Below are 16879 nucleotides of genomic sequence, written 5' to 3'. Positions count from 1 at the left end.
AGGCCAAATGCTTAACCAGCCAAAGGCTTAACCAGCCAAATGCCTCTAGTTTCTGGTCCTCACGCCTTATATATATTTTTGCTTTCTACCACCACTCCCTGGGATTAAAGGCTGGCTTTCTGGGATTAAAGGCGTGTCACCATGCTTGGCTATTTCCAGTGTGGCCTTGAACTCACAGAGATCCAGAGGGATTTCTATCTCTGGAATGCTAGGATTAAAGGTGTGAGTGCCACCATTTTCTAGCCTTTGTATCTAGTGGCTGTCTGTTCTCTGACCCCAGATAAATTTATTAGAGTACACAATATTTTGGGGAACACAATACCACCACAATTTTCAGTTGACTTTAACATGTAAGTGAGACAGGGCCTTGCTTTGTAGTCGGGGCAGATTTGAACTTGGAATCCGTTAGTCGCAGACTACCACCAAGTTTGATTCTTTGTAGCTTTATACACGACCTCCTTGTTAGTCCACCTTGTGTGGCAAGAGAACCAGAGGGAACAGCTTGGAGACATCTAAAGGAATGCTTCTTTGCAAAGCTTCCCTTCCATCTGTAAAGTCAGCTAATTGCCCATGGTGCCATGAATCCCTCCGATAAACTGCTACGGTTTGTTGTAAACCTTTTTGACAGCTGTGTGCTGATTGGCCTCTGATTCTTAATTCTGAGCTCCTAGAGACCAAGACTTGGTTAAATGTGTCTTTATATCTCTTTGCACAGACACCGTTCAGATGATTGTTGAATAAACTCAGACTATCATGTAAACTCAAAGTCCTTGTTAATTTCCTGACTGTAAATTTATTCTCCCAAATATAAATGTGACACAATACTTCCTTCTGTGTCACAGACTTTGTGCCATCAGAAATACATAGTATGTGAGTCTTCACTGATTTAGCTTATATTAACAGCTAGTCCTGGAAATAAATACTTAAAGTTTCCAAACTTGTCAAGAAAAGCGAGAGTGTAATTCGCCGAGCAAACTCACGTGTTAGGCATCGTGTGCTGAGGTTTACTGCAGTTGCCAAAGCCCAAAGCAACAGTGCAAGGGAGGGGATCACTCCATACTGAGGGTACAGACCTCGAGTCTGTTCCTCACACAGAGCTGGGGATTTGGAGGCTCGGGCGGAGAATGCCTTCAGCCACCGTGGGCTCCCTTCCCCAGTTTCTCCGTTCTATCAAGTGGCCGTCTGCTTCAAAGCAGAATATCATCTTTAAAAGGTATTATTCCTGTCTCTACATGTCCCCACTTTAATTCATCCAACTCACAGAGGTCAAATTATCTACCTCAAACACACATCTACTTACGACACTCATCTGTTTAGACGTGTCTGCGATTCACAATCTGGTGAGAAAAGGCTCCAGTCTGTTCCCACCTCCAGATGTTCCACCCAGGCAACTGTCACAGCCAGTCTTCAGACTCCTATTAACAGTGTCCTAGAACTCTGACCAAGCCTTTCCACAGCACCAACATATTTAATTAAATCTCATTTGCCTTCAGAAATATCTTTTAAATTTTTTCCCCGGGTCCAGCAAGATGGCTCGTGGATTAAGGCACTTGCCACCAAGTCTGATGACCAGAGTTTAATCCCTGGGACTCAATTTGTAAAAGTGGAGAACTGAGTTATCCTTTGACTTCCACATGTACCCTGCACACACACACACACACACACAATGCAACTAAAATAATTCCCTTTGTACCATTACAATGCTGTACTATGACATTAAAAGTTCCATAATGTCATCACAATGCTGAACTATGACATCATGATATTGCATTCTACAATTAGGTTTTTATTATGACATCATAATGCTGAATAATGACATCACAAGGCTCTATTGTGCTGTCAAAATCTTCCATCGTCCCATCACAATGCTATACCATCATCACAATTCTCCAAGTGAAATCAGTGCTCCCATCTAACATACATTCTGCTATTATAATACTGCATTGTAATATTATAATGGTAAGTTGTGCCTTCACAATACTCTATTTTGATCCCTTGTGCCCTCACAACGATGCACTGTGACATCATAGTGGTCCACTGTGCCCTCACAATGACATCATAGTGGTCCCTTGTGCCCTCACAACGATGCACTGTGACATCATAGTGGTCCACTGTGCCCTCACAATGACATCATAGTGGTCCACTGTGCCCTCACAACGATGTGCTGTGACATCATAGTGGTCCACTGTGCCCTCACAATGACATCATAGTGGTCCACTGTGCCCTCACAACAATGCACCGTGACATCATAGTGGTCTACTGTGCCCTCACAATGACATCATAGTGGTCCACTGTGCCCTCACAATGATGCACCGTGACATCATAGTGGTCTACTGTGCCCTCACAATGACATCATAGTGGTCCACTGTGCCCTCACAACGATGCACTGTGGCATCATAGTGGTTCACTGTGCCCTCACAATGACATCATAGTGGTCCACTGTGGCCTCACAACGATGCGCCGTGACATCATAGTGGTCCACTGTGCCCTCACAGCGATGCACTGTGACATCATAGTGATCCACTGTGCCCTCACAATGCTCTACTATGACATCACAATACTGCTTTTTCCCATCACCACAGTATACTATGAAATCACAGTGACCCATTGTGCCATCACACTGCCATACCAGGACATCACAGTGCTGCGTTTGGACATCACAGTACTGCACCGTCATCAGAATACTCCACTCTGACATCACAGTGCTCCTTTTTCCCACTACCACAGTGTACTGTGAAAGCATGGTGGCCCATTGTGCCATCACACTGCCTCACTGTGCTGTAACAATGCTGCGTCTCACACCACCATGCTTCAACATGCCAAGTGTGGTATTCTGGCGTAGCATGTTCTGTGCCTCAACCAGATTTGGTTTTATTCTAGAATTGGAAAGCAGCCACTAGAAACAAGGCTGAGGAGCAGGGAGCCGTTGGTGGATGCTGCTAGAATTCCACCCCCTCCTACTGAGGTCCCAGTGACAATCTGAAGTATGATTCCCCCAAAGTTCACTCTGAGGAACCAATGATTGTATTAGGCTTCCTGACAGAGCAATGGGTGAGGGGTGACAGGGAGGAGTATGGGTGGCCTTAAAGCAGCCACACTGGACGGCCTGCACCCAGTGTGGATGAGGACTCCGTCATGGCTGTGTAGAGGGCTCTAGTCCTTCCCCAGCTACACACTCCAGCCCACACTGCCCTGAGGCCACATGCAGAATTGCATACAACTGGCTAGAAAGGGCAGCTGAACAGCCAGGTGAGGGTCCTGTAGACCTCCTGCCCCCCTTGCCTTTACTTCTGAGTCAACAAGAACAGCTATGATGATCTTTGGTGCATAGACCCAGCAGGACTCCTGAAGGTGGTGGTAGTGTGGCTCAGGGGATAGTCCTGTACAACTGTGGAATGTAAACAAAGGTATTTGAGGAGGATTTGTCACCACTGGTATGGAGAATTTCCTGAAGAGTGGAGGACCTGTCTATACAGTGGTGGGAACAATGGGGGAATTTGCACATTCCTTTTCTCTTGCTGCAAACAAATAAATCCCTGACAAGAAGCAGAATATGGGTGGTGTTGGCTCACACCTGCAATCCCAGCACTGGGAGGCAGAGGCAGGAGAATCTCTGTGAGTTAGAGGCAACCTGGTCTACAGAGTGAGTTCCAGGATAGCCAAGGCTACACAGAGAAACCCAGTCTTGAAAAACCAAAAGAAGAAGAAGAGAAGGGGTGGGTTTGGGCTTACAGTTTGAGGAACTACAGGACACCACGACAAAAAGAACATTGGCTTGGAATCAGAATAAAGTAGAGCAATGAGTCACAGTACTCCAGCCAAGGATGGCTTTCTCATCTGAGGGTGTCCCAGAAGACTGGAATACAGAGAGGTGTGAGGTGACCCATGCCATCCAGGCCTGTGGAAGCACACTGCATGGAGTTTGCACAGAACCAAACCAAATGACACTTTTCACCGTGACTCCATCTTTAAGGGGACAGGCGCTGCTTGTTTCAATCTTCCCTCCACTGGCCACGGGAACCCTGACAATTCATGCCAATTCTCAACCACAGGTCTCTCGTCATCTGTTCCACACAGACACTAACCACTAATGCTGTCAATTCACAGAAAGGTGTGGAGACAAATGGAGCGATGTGTGCTGATGAGTATTTGTTCTGGGAGACACCCTCTCTACTTTGAAGTGCTAGTGGGACTGTGGGGGAGCACAGGAGAGGCTGAATCACCCCACTTCTTGCTCCATTTGTTGTTGTTCAGATACTCTGAGCCGGGTGTGGTGGCACACGCCTTTAATCCCAGCACTCAGGAGGGAGAGGCAGGATGATCTCTATGAGTGTGAGGGCAGCCTGGTCTACAGAGCGAGTTCCAGGACAGCGAGGACTGTTAGAGAAACCCATTTAAAAACAAAACAAAAAAACCAAACTGAAACAAACAAACCAGCCATCAGGAAGGAATTAGAGGAGTAAGCTATTTACAGGGGGGCATGCCTGTAAAAGGGAAAGGTACAGGATGGTGGATGAGGACACCTCTATGAAGATGTCCCGGAAGGAGAGGCAGAAGGAAGGGCTGAGACAGCATCTCAGACCATGCACGGCACCAAGAAGGTTTTGTGGGGATCAAGGTGAGTCTCTCTACCAAAGTTGCCGGTTACAGGAGTTGCATCCACTCCAGCCGGGTTCAGTCACTGGCTGGGTAACCTTGGCCTTACCACAAATCCGGTGGTGGATCTGCGGCACTTCAGCTGGGGTTGTCAGTCAAGTCTGCCCCTGTGGCAGGAGATCTGAGTGAAGTGTTTCCACAGGTGCCAGGCTATCCGCTCAGGCTTCAGTCCCACCCCTCACTAACACCCCCTCCCTGAGTGCTTCTCCCATTTTGTCGAATTCCTTAGCAGCCCTCAACCTCCCACTGTTTAATCCCCATCAAGGGCTGGCACAGACGACCTAAAATACTTTCCCTTTTCTCTTTTAGTTTTGTTCTTGAGACAGGGTCTTGGGTAGCCCAGGCTGGCCTCAGACTCCCTATTATAGCCAAGGATAACTTGTAACTTCTGATCTTCCTGCCTCCACCTCCCTAGTGCTGGGATTACAGGCGTGTTCCACCATGCCTGGTTTTACATGGGGCTGGAGATGGAGCCCAGGGCATGCTAGGAAAGCCCTCTACAAGCCAACTACATCTCCCACCCCTAAAATACTTTCTTTACTTGACTACTTGACATGCCCCTAGTTTTCCTCCAATTTTACAGAGTAGGAATCCTTGCTAACCCCTTTCTTGTTGCAATCTCTAAAGGGCCGTGGAGCCTCTTTCTGCTCTTTATCTGCACTCATTCCTTTGGTTATCTCCTTCTACCCTGCGGCTTTCAATGCTGTGTGTAAGGCGAAGGTTCCTATCTCTAGTTGAAACCTCCCCTTGAGTTCCAGACCCGAAGACGACACAGGTTTTTCTGACTCCATTGGAGTAGTCAGAACTCTGATGAGGCTTTGCTTGGTGGTGGGACGAGACCCTCTCATGTCGCCGTCATGGAGAACAATGATAAGGACAATGGTAGATTCCTTCTCTTTTGTAAACAGAATGTAGACACGGACACGGATCAGTAAGGACACTAACTCAAGGAAGAGGGAGGACGGTGTGGCTCAGAGAGTAGATCACATTATAGAATGTACACAGACTTGATTGATGACAAAACTAGATGCCTAAGGCCGAGTAAAAGAGACGGGCTGTACTGCTGAGCAGGGCACAGCCCAGACCGCTCTGCGTCTTCAGTTTAACAATCAAATTAAAAATGTATATTTATCAGAGAAATATGACCTGGAGAAGTTACTCTTTTAGCCAGAGGCCGGTAGGAGAAGGGCCAACAGGAAATCAGAATGGAATGCATGAAGTGGAGACACAGAGGTAAAGAAACCAGCCTGCCCACAAAGCTCCGAGTGACATTTCAGACAAGGGAGACCGGAGGGTGTCAGGAGGGAATTACTGGGCAAATCCCCCAGCGGAGCCTCCAAGTCCTCTGGCAGCAGTCATGGAAAGAGGGATCCTGTACTGATGTTCTAACCATCGTTCTTAAGCACGGTGGGCCAAGGCTCACGGAGCAATATCTGCGTGTTTGCTCATGGAGCGGGGATGAATAACGCATGCAAATTCTGTGCTCTGGGTTTCCTTGTTAGAGATCTGGCTTGCTTGATTTGTGTGTCCTTAATCTACTTAGGCAGAGACCTTTCCTTGTGTTCTAATATCAAATAGGCTTTAGCTTAGGCAGGTCTAATGGGACCTTGTCATTGGTGGAGGCTTAATAAAGGTATCAGGAGATTGCAAGCAAATTTCATTAAGAGGCCATAATCTCTACCTCATGAAAAATTATGTGTTTAAAAATATGGGGTCAAGATACCCCTGCAATCTGCCAGGAAATAGCCTAAAAATACCCTGCAGGGATGACCTGTGTGCTTCTAGTTGTGAAAATACCAGTAATGTCAAGAGCCTGGACAATCAAGATTTTCCAGTCTCTAACAGCTGAGGCTAAAATTTGGTAGAAAATTTAAAAAGGCACATCAATTATCTTTGTCTAGTTGGTCTGCTTACTTTTTCTAGAGGTCTAACTGTCCCCCTCATTGCTATGAAAGCCGTAAGCTGTGGGCTGGGTGTGGTGGTGCACGCCTACACTCCTAGTACCTTTGAGGTTTAGGTAGAACAGCAAGTGAGTCTGAGGCCAGCCTGGGTTCCGTGGTGACTTCTAGGTGAGCTTGTGTTATAGATGAGACCCTGCTCAGAAAATAGGAAAAAGAAGAGAGGGAGGGGGAGAGAGAGAGAGAGAGAGAGAGAGAGAGAGAGAGAGAGAGAGAGAGAGAGGGAGAGAGAGATTGAGAGAGGGAGAGAGAGATTGAGAGAGGGAGAGAGAGATTGAGAGAGAGAGAGAGAGAGAGAGAGAGAGAGAGAGAGAGAGAGGACCCAGGTAGTGGTAGAGCACGCCTTTAATCTCAGAACTAGGGAGGCAGAGGCAGTGGATCTCTGTGAGTTTGAGGGCCAGCCTGGTCTACAGGGGGAGTTCCAGGACAGCAAGGTTACACAAAGAAATCCTGCCTCGAAAAACCAAAACCAAATAAATAAAATAAAATAAAATAAAATGAAAGATGAGATTGGGTGCATTCAGGGTGGAGGGCCCAAAAAAATAACTCACTATAATGCATATATAACAATTAAAAATGCTTTTTAAAAAGAGAAAGAGAAAAGAAAGAAAGAAAATGTGGCTTACCCTGGGGGGGAAAGTATTCCTAATTTGGCATGTCCTCAGACAAACAGAAGGAAACCTCCGTAAGTTCAATGCAATTAAGAAAGCAGCTAACAGGTTTTATGAAGACCGCTGTTTCAAGTACGAAGTTCTGAGCGATTGCCTGTGAATAAGCCCAGGAATTTTCTGAAACTAGTTTTCAAAGCCTTGCGGCAAGCAGCACCATCCTGACTCAGACTGCCGTGGTAATCTGAACAGGGTAAGGCTCAGAAGAAGGTGGCAGATAGCCCAGAATGGCGTGAACAAAAGCAGCAGCTGCGAGGCACCAGGCCCCTTGCTAGCCACGCCCAGCTGAGGGGACTCAGGTCTCCTAGAAGAGAGGTCCCACAGACAGAACCACACACGGCTTGCTTATTCAGTTATGAATAGATAATGCATTCATGTCTTCACATTTGGACAGCTCAAGAATATATCGTAGTAAATCCTATTCAGGTCCTGTCTAGACACGTCCTCAGAGACAACTAACGCTTCCAAAATCTTATACGTCCCTCAGTGCAATACTCGTGAATATGTACTTACAGCTTTTGCCTTTTATGCTAAGTTCTATACACTCTAGCTTGTTTTTTCTCCCACTAAACAATAGTTGGAACTTATTATTATTTATCAGTTAAAAAAGAAAAGTATCCCCATTCCTTAGCAGCTGACTGGCTACATGATCATTTATTTGACCAAGCTGACATTAATGGACATGTAAGTGCTCTCTAGACTTCAGCTCTTACAAACAATGCTTCAAAGACTTGCTTTCTACTTATAACATTTTGTGCATGTTTTAAATACTCCATAGGATAAGTTCCTAGAGGTAAAATTACAAATGCAAAGAATGTGTGCTTGCAACTTGGACAGATGATCACGTCTTCCACAAACTCTCCCCTACACAACACCAATGAGCTGCGATGTCTTTTCCTAGTCATTGGGCTTTGGCTTTCTTTGTATATCTCACGATGATGAGATTGTCTTCTCATATATGACTGAAAGACATATATATTTTCTTTCATGTAAATAGCTCACATTCTTTATACATTTATCTTCTAGGTTATTGCTTTATTTATACCTTTGTATGTTGCTTTGTGGTGCTGGGGTCTTACACATACTAGCAGATGCTCTATCATTAAGCCACATCTCTGGTCCATATTTTTTTAATTCTCTAATTAAAATTAAATTTTAAAACATTTAAGTTTTGTTTTAAGTCAAACAAATGACTATGTTTACCTCAAATTCCTGGCTCGAGTGCTTGGGACCAAAGAGATGGCTCACGGTTAAGAGCACTGACTGGTCTTCCACAGGACCAAGGTTCATTTCTCAAGCACCCACATGGTGGCTCACATCCATGTAACCCTAGTTCCAGGAGATCTAATGCCCTCTTCTGGCCTGAATGGGCACTGCAGGCACAGAGTCCTTATTTGTTATACATACATATATACATACATGAAAGCAAACACTCATACACATAAAATATTTTTACTATAGTAGGAATTCCAAGTATTTTCCTAATACTGACACAGAGCTCGTGGATATTTAAGATGTATATTTAAATGACAATTGGATTATATAGATATTTGGAGTCATACTTTCTTTCCTTGAGGATTTAGAGGCATTCTATTCTGTCCATTACAATTCAATGTATTTGTAAAGGAATATTTTTTGTTTGTTTGTTTGTGACAAAGTATCTCTATATAGCCTTGGCTGGCCACAGACTCACAGAGATCCGCCTGCCTCTGCCTCCAGGGGTGCTGGGATTAAAGCCGTGAGCCACCACACCTGGTAGTTGCAGAGGAATTTTATACCAGCCTACTTTGTTTTTACATTTTACAGATGACTGACTTTGTAGACGAATTTCTAAATGATCTTATTAAATAAAAAACATGGAGCCAAATACAGGGGTGAAAGCCTTAAAGAGATCAAGGAAATAGGGAAAGCCACAGCCAACCTTACCTCACCAACTCTGCAGCTTCCAAATGCGAGCTACTCCCCGTCTACCCACGCCTGTATGCCTTGCTGCTCTGCCATCTGATTTGCTCTCTCTGTTCAACTATATCACTTCCTCTTCCTACACAGCTCTGTCACTTCCTGTCTGTCTGTACAGACCTCCACACCTCCATGGTTAACTAGTATTGGAATTTAAGGCGTGTGTCACCACACCTGGCTCTGTTTCCAGTGTGGCCTTGAACACACAGAGATCCCTCCCGCCTGCCAAGTGATAGGATTAAGGGTGTGTGCTGCCATAGCCTGACTTCTTTGTTTATTTATAATGACTGACCTTTTCCTCTGATCTCCAGGCAAGCTTTATTTATTAAAGCACAAATAAAATATCACCACATTACTTTGTTGTTGTTTCTGTTTTGCTTTATTATTCAAGGAATTCTTTTTTTTCTCCTTTTTCTTTAGTTTCAAATTTTCTCAGTTATATGAGGTTACGTTTCAAGGTGGAACATTAATGTGTCAGATTTTCCTTGAAACATGACATCTTGTTGTTATTACTATTGTTGTTGTAATTGGAGTTGAACTCTGGGCCTCAAACGTTCAAAGCAAGTACTCTGCCACTGAGCTGTGTTCTCAGCCCTCTTCTTATTTTTTTGTATTGCAATAGGGTCTCACAAAGTTTTGGAGGCTGGCCTTGAACTTCTTGTTTTCCTGCCTCAGCTTCCTGAGTAGCTATGATTATGGTTCTGTACCACTAACCTGGACCCAGACCAGGAGGCTCCATCAAAAGGACTATCTTCTCCAGCCCTCTTTGTTACCTCTCTATTGCTGTGAAGAGACACCATGACTAAGGCAATTTATCAAAGAAAACATTAACGGGGCTCACAGTTCCAGAGGGCTAGAGTCCATGGCTGTCATGGCAGAGAACATGGCAGTAGATGGGCAGGCATGACCCTGGAGAAGAGAAGTCGCTGAGCCAGAGAGCTCCCTGGGAATGGTGTGGGCTTTTGAAACTTCAGAGCCCACCCCCATTGACACATTTGCTCCAACAAGGCCACGCTTCTTTTTTGTTTGTTTGTTTTGAGACAGGGTTTCTCTGTTTAGCTTTGCGCCTTTCCTGGATCTCGCTCTGTAGATCAGGCTGGCCTCGAACTCACAGAGATCTGCCTGGCTCTGCCTCCCAAGTGCTGGGGAAGGCCACACCTCTTAATCCTTGCCAAATAGTTCCAACTGGAGGCCAAGTATTCAAACATATGGGGGCTGTTCTCATTCCAGCCTCCACACCCATTGTATTGCAATATTTTTCTCTGATTCATTCAATGTGGATTGCAGATAACTGTCTGTTGGATCTGTTTTCTCTGTCTTCTAAATATAGCACTTTTTTTTTAACCTGTAACTATTTATTAAGACAGGGTCTTACTATGTCGGCCTGTCTAGCCTGGAATTTGCTATGTAGACCAGGCTTCAAACTCACAGAAATTGACCTGTCTCTGCCCCCCACCCCCAAGTGCTGCTATGCCCCTTACTATCTGTAATTATTTTTAATTCTATTTCTTTTCATTCACTTTGCTTGCTTTTCTCATATATAATTCTTGGTACTCTGGTCAGAATCTAGTTTCCCTCATGCTACAGATTTTTATTCCATTTCATATCATTTTTAGGACACTCTCCTTTCTAAAGTTTTGGGGTTTTTTTTTTTTTTGTTTTTTTTTTTGTTTTTTTTTTTTGGTCAGGTGTGGTGTTTGACACAGGGTCTCCAACCCAGCCCTGTCTATCCTAGAACTCACTATGTAGACCAGGCTTGCCTGGAACTCTCGGCAATCTGCCTGACGCTGCCTCCTGGGGGCTGGGATTAAAGGCTTGTGCCATCACGCCCAGCACCTTTCTGGAGATTTACCGCCTTGTGTGTCTCCATCTTCCTGACGCTTTGTATCTGTTTGGTGTTCTTGTTTATGCTGAAAGTTAAGTGCGCATACATCACATTGTATAAACATCTAGCTTAGGGCTCTCATGTCCTCCTCAACTTAAAGTACATTCATTAAAGACTAGCCCCACTCTTCCCTGTCCTCAGTTCCTGTAACCACCATTCCACACCTGTCCCTATGCATTTGACTGTTTAAGGAATTTAATTTAAGTGGAGTCATACAGTGTATGTTAATCAGGGTTCTCTAGAGGAACAGAACAATAGACTGAATCTATTTATATACAGGAAAGAGATTTATTAGAGTGGCTTACAGGCTGTGGTCCAGCTAGCCCAGCAATGGCTGTCTCCCAGAGGAAAGTCCAAGAATCAGACAGGTATTCAGTCCACGAGGCTGGATGTCTCCGCTGGTCTTTACTATACACTGGAATCCCGAAGAAATAGATTCCAATACCGGCAAAGGAATGCCCCAGTGGCAGGATAGGTAAACTTGCCATCAAGAGGAAAGGCAAGCAGGCACAAACCGTCCTTCTTCCATGCCCTTTTAGAAAGACTGCCACCAGAAGGTGAACTTAGGGCAGGTCTTCCACCTCAAATGATCCAGATTTAGTGTGGGTCTTCCTATATAAAATAATCCAATCAAGAAAAATCTTTCACAGGTGTGGCTAGCACACACACACACACACACACACACACACACACACACACACACACACAGACTGGGTAATTTATTTTTCATCTGTCATTTTGGGTCCATGGACTGATTTTAAGCAAACATTTACAAACGGTTGATAGTTAGAGATACTAGAGTGTCCAAGGCTAGCCAACAGTGGTTGAGGGTCATTACCTAAAGGAGAGAGACAAGCTATTTGTCACCTCTCCCCACCTGTCAGACAGGCAGCTGGAAGACCAATACCAGGCCTATTTTCCAGTCCTCTTCCCCACCAGCTGCTTTTCTACAGCTCCACACAGGAGCCCAGTCCCACCCTCTGCGTCTTTTACAGTCACGCTGCCTCTTCCATAGGCTACGCAGGACTGTCAGGGCCTCCGGTGTCCGGGATGTGCTCCCGGCTTTGCAGGCTCTTTAGAGGGCCACACTCCCAGGCGGTTCCTGTTCCTCCTCCACTTCCCGTCTGCTCCTCACCGCTTTGGGCAGCCTTCACCTTTGTGTAGCTTTTGTTTTCACAGGAATCCTGGACTGCATATCTGTTTGCTTCTCATTTGCTTTTGGGTGATGTCCCAGAGAAGGAGGAATACTAATTTTGTTCCACAGTCTTCAAACTGGAAATATGGATCCACGTCTCCTTTCATATTAGGATATGAATCTCTCAAACACAGAGTATTTATTATTATTATTATTATTGTTATTATTATTATTGCAACAGGGTTGAACTTTAAAGTGATACATAGTTGAAAATGACCTTGAACTTCCGATTCTCCTGCTTCTCCTGCTTCTACCTCTGCTGTGCTGGGATTACAGACTTGCAGGGCCCTGCCATATTTAGTGGTTGGTGCTAGGCATCAAATCCGACACTACCAACTGAACTACAGTCTCAGTATACCAAATAAGCATTTTGTCCTTATATAAACCTTCAGATTAGAGGACCTTTCAATGAACCTTATGGACATGTGGCCCGAGATGCCCTGGCTGGCAATAGCTGTCAGGACAATTATAAGAGAACAGAGCAGGAAACAAACCCTGGCGTGAAAGACCTGGCCTGGCTGATTCTTAGCTGCCTATTCTATGGGCGGCACCTCCTAGTCTTAACTCTAGGAGCTGAACCACCACATCTTCTCTGTCCCATGGTCCTCCTCTCAGGCTTCAGCGTTGAAGAGGAACAGGCACTCCTGGCAGACAGCGGGGCCTGTGATCTAAGAGCCAATCCTCCATCCTCTGTGCTCCTGCACGTGGAGATATGGCTGTGGGTGTAGGGCATGCTTTATCACTGAGGAAGAGGAAGTGCAGATGCAGGAAGACCCTGAAATTCACCTCTGATCCATGAACAGTACGCGAAATTTCATCACTAGCTTTTACTTCTTTGAGTTTCTATGATTACTTTTTAAATGCCTATTATTTTATTATTATTTTTTTTTGAAAACAAGCAATTTGCCTTTGAAACTTGAAAGATGTTTCAAGAGGAAAGAATGCTGAGAAAGGAAACAGGGGGAGGAAATGAAGGGAACACCCAAGACAAACATTGCCCGCTGAACAGTTCTGCCCGGCTGGACTTTACTAATAGTGCATAATCATTTAAACAAACCAACAGGGAACCAAACATGAAAGTTGGTGAGGGAGCTCTTTGTGGTAAGGAGGAAACAGTTCTAAGTTGCTCTACCTGAATTCCTTTGCTTTCCTTATTTTATAACATTTTTGAGCCTCTAGTTCCACACTAAGTCCGGTGACTTTACTGTTCTTTCTAGAGGATCCATCTATGCCGTGGAAACATAACTACTGTTCTGTTTATGCCCTGTGAAGCAATACCTGGCACCAGCTAGTTCAACGGAAGTCAAATGAGCTCTACCTTGGGACTTGGCAATACCAAAGACTCTTACTTTACACGAAGAATGATGTTAGGATTAGATTTAAGCTTTCCTGTACTAGGACGGCATGGACAGTTGTTGCCCAAAGTCTGAATTACAGAGTCATTTTATTTTAGAAATGGATCTTCAAAAATGAATTGACCAGGAATCGTGCACATTGCATGTGATCTGGACCCAGCAAGGATTCTAATACATGGAGTAAGTTTTGTGGATTGAAAACTGTTTCCTGACAGAAAGGCTAGTTTGACTGACAGTCTCATGAGGATGTAATGAAAGCATCATCCATATATTGGACATATAAATTTGCCATCCTTTCCAAAGCCAGAGTGATCACATGCTGTCCCTTCTCAAAGGTACTCTTAATCCTTTGGCTCACACAATTGCAATGGTCCTGCCAAGAGAGCCATTTCAATTTCCTCCCCCATAAACAACAGTACTTAGATACAAATGATTGCAATAAGAGCATATTTTTAACAGTAGGACTTTGGAAATGGTTTGCTAATAGTAATGGTGCCTATAACGAATATTGTACTTGCAACACTGATTGATTCTGTAATCATTCACTTGAGAACTTTTCCAGGGTTCAATTTTTTTATAGTCTTTCTTACTCTTCTGACACTTTGCAAGGAAACCAGTAAGAACCTTCCAAGTGAAAACAATCCTAAAATGGCATATCCATAAGTAGAATATTACTTGGCAATAAAAAGAGGCGATGCAATAACTTTGGCATCAGTGTGGATGGACTTTGAAAACACTGTACTCAATGGGAGTAGCAAGTGAGGAGAGACTCCACACTCTGTGCTTCCTGGTGTAGACTATTGGAATCAGTAAGTCTACAGACAAAAGGGATCTGTGGTTTCCTAGGTGGAGGCAGAGGGAGCAGGGCTAGGGTGACTACTAAGAGAGGAAGTCTCTCTCCTCCTGGAGTAATGGAAATATTATGTATAGTAGAAGTGGCTGTATGCTCTGTGAATGTACTAAAGATCATTCAGTTTTATACTTTGAATACATGACTGCTGTGGTATGTGAATTGTATCTAAATAAAGCCATCAACAGGTTGAGGATGTGGCTCTGTAATAGAGGGTATGGTTAGCATATGTGAGACTTGGATTCAATTCCTAGATCCCAAATGAATAAGAATTAAAGACAATAAAAAGACACAGGGAAAAAATGCATCAGTCACATTTCTGAGATAATAGTATTTGTGGAAAAATCTGATGGCATTCGATACAGAGTATAATATGTTGGAGTCATTACAAGTTCTAAAAGTTTTTAACTGGACAAATGATTTTACTACCTTAATGCTTGGCTTGGTGCTTTCCAAGTTGTTATAGGTAAAAATCCTCAGAGAAACAGAAGTCGAGCAGCATGTGTATGACTGTACATATTGGTGAATATTCTTTCTCTTCATGCATAATGTATATATATATAATCTATAATGCATATCTATGTATATATACACATATATATATAGCTACTATGTGTATAGTCTATATATTCTTTTTCTCTTCCCCCTCTCAACTTACTTACATTATGAAAGACAATGTGCTTTACTCAAAGGCTACTAATTTTAATGTTAATCTCATCTGAAAACCTATCTTCAAAGGGACATGTAGATTGGCATGAACTGAATGTCTAGATTGTATGCTTCTATTAGGATTTTCTAAAGCAGGGGTTCTCAACCTTCCTAATGCTGTGACCATTTAATATGGTCCCTCATGTTGTGGTGACCCCCAACCATAAAACTGTTTTTGTTGCTACTTCATAACTGTAATTTTGCTACTGTTATGAATTGTAATGTTAATATCTGATATGCAAGATATCTTATATGTGACCTCCAAAGGAATAGTAACACTCAGGTTGAGAACCACTGTGATACAAATAAATAAAACAAAAAGAAATTTTGAATCTAAAGGAACAGAACTGATAGAATATATAAATTCTTATGTATGTATGTATGTATGTATGTATGTATGTATGTATGAGAGTTATATGAATGGCTTACAGGCTATCTGGTCCCGCTAGTCCAACAATGGCTGTCTCCTAATGGAAAGTCCAAGAATCTAACTGCTGTTCAGTCACCCACAAGGCTTCTCAGCTGTTCTTCAGTATACTTCAGGGTCCTGAAGAAGTAGGCTCTAACACCACTGAAGAATGGCATCAGCAGCAGGATGGATGAACTTGCTAGTGAGAATGAGGGCAAGCAGACAAAAAGCAAAAGTTTCTTTCTTCCGTGTCCGGGAAGCATGGGCCAGATTTAGGGTGGGTCTTCAGATCTCACATGATCCAATCAAGAAGAAGCATTCATGGGTATGCCCAGCTGCTGAGTTTTTAGTTAATTCCAGATGTAATCAAGGTGACTGCAGTGGAATAATCCTTTTGTACACTGTGAAGATTTGTTGCTGTGATTGGTTTAATAAAGAAGCTGACTGGATAGCTGAACAGGATAAAGTTAGGCAGGAAAGCCAGACTAGGAGAATGCTGGGAGGAGGAAGGGTGAAGTCAAAGGAGTCACTAGACAGACAGAGAATGAGTTGGACACACAAAATGGGATAGAGGTAAAAGCCATGAGCCATGGGGCCGCATATAGATGTACAGAAATAGGTTAAGTTGTAAGAGTTAGCTAGTAACAAGCCTGAGCTATTGGCTGAATATTTGTAATTAATATTAACCTCTGAGTGATTATTTGAGAGTGGCTGCGGGACAGGAAAACTCCACCTGCAGTTGACAACCAGGAATAGCTATCATGAGTCAACCCCTTGTTAGCCTGACATACAATCATATCTCCTTATTTCATGCTTCTTTTCTAAATGAAAATAATAACCAGGTCAAAATTAAGCCTAACATGATATAACTATGCCATATACAACCTCAAATGCATTATTTATTTTAGAATATATGGCAAGGACCTTTTAGGGACATTCTTTTAGTATTTCAAAACTTAAATATGATAACCACTAATATTATCTCAGTTGATGTTACATTACATGATAAAGAAATAAAGGAAAGAAAACACAAATATCTGCACAAACACATTCTTTTTTTTTTTTTTTTTTTTTTTTTTTTTTTTTTTTTTTTTTTTTTGGTTTTTCGAGACAGGGTTTCTCTGTGTAGCTTTGCGCCTTTCCTGGAACTCACTTGGTAGCCCAGGCTGGCCTCGAACTCACAGAGATCCACCTGCCTCTGCCTCCCGAGTGCTGGGATTAAAGGCGTGCACCAGC

At 43.5% G+C, this 16879-nt stretch overlaps 1 long non-coding RNA gene across 2 annotated transcripts in view; it reads right to left on the bottom strand.

Annotated features, from left to right (window-relative positions):
- The window catches only part of LOC119088295, a 49685-nt gene that overhangs the window by 11601 nt on the left and 21205 nt on the right, over positions 1-16879 (bottom strand). The window contains exon 1 of one of the 2 annotated variants that reach the window (XR_005091918.1): positions 7241-7665. The exons of the other annotated variant lie outside the window; for it this stretch is intronic. This is a non-coding gene — a long non-coding RNA (uncharacterized LOC119088295). Of the gene's footprint in view, positions 1-7240; positions 7666-16879 lie in introns of those variants that run through there. 2 annotated transcript variants of the gene reach the window in all.

The sequence above is a fragment of the Peromyscus leucopus genome, chromosome 7 (assembly GCF_004664715.2).
Source record: "Peromyscus leucopus breed LL Stock chromosome 7, UCI_PerLeu_2.1, whole genome shotgun sequence".
Taxonomy (NCBI): domain Eukaryota; kingdom Metazoa; phylum Chordata; class Mammalia; order Rodentia; family Cricetidae; genus Peromyscus; species Peromyscus leucopus.
The sequence above is the reverse complement of the archived record's forward strand: the minus strand, read 5'-3'. Positions and strand labels throughout refer to the sequence as shown.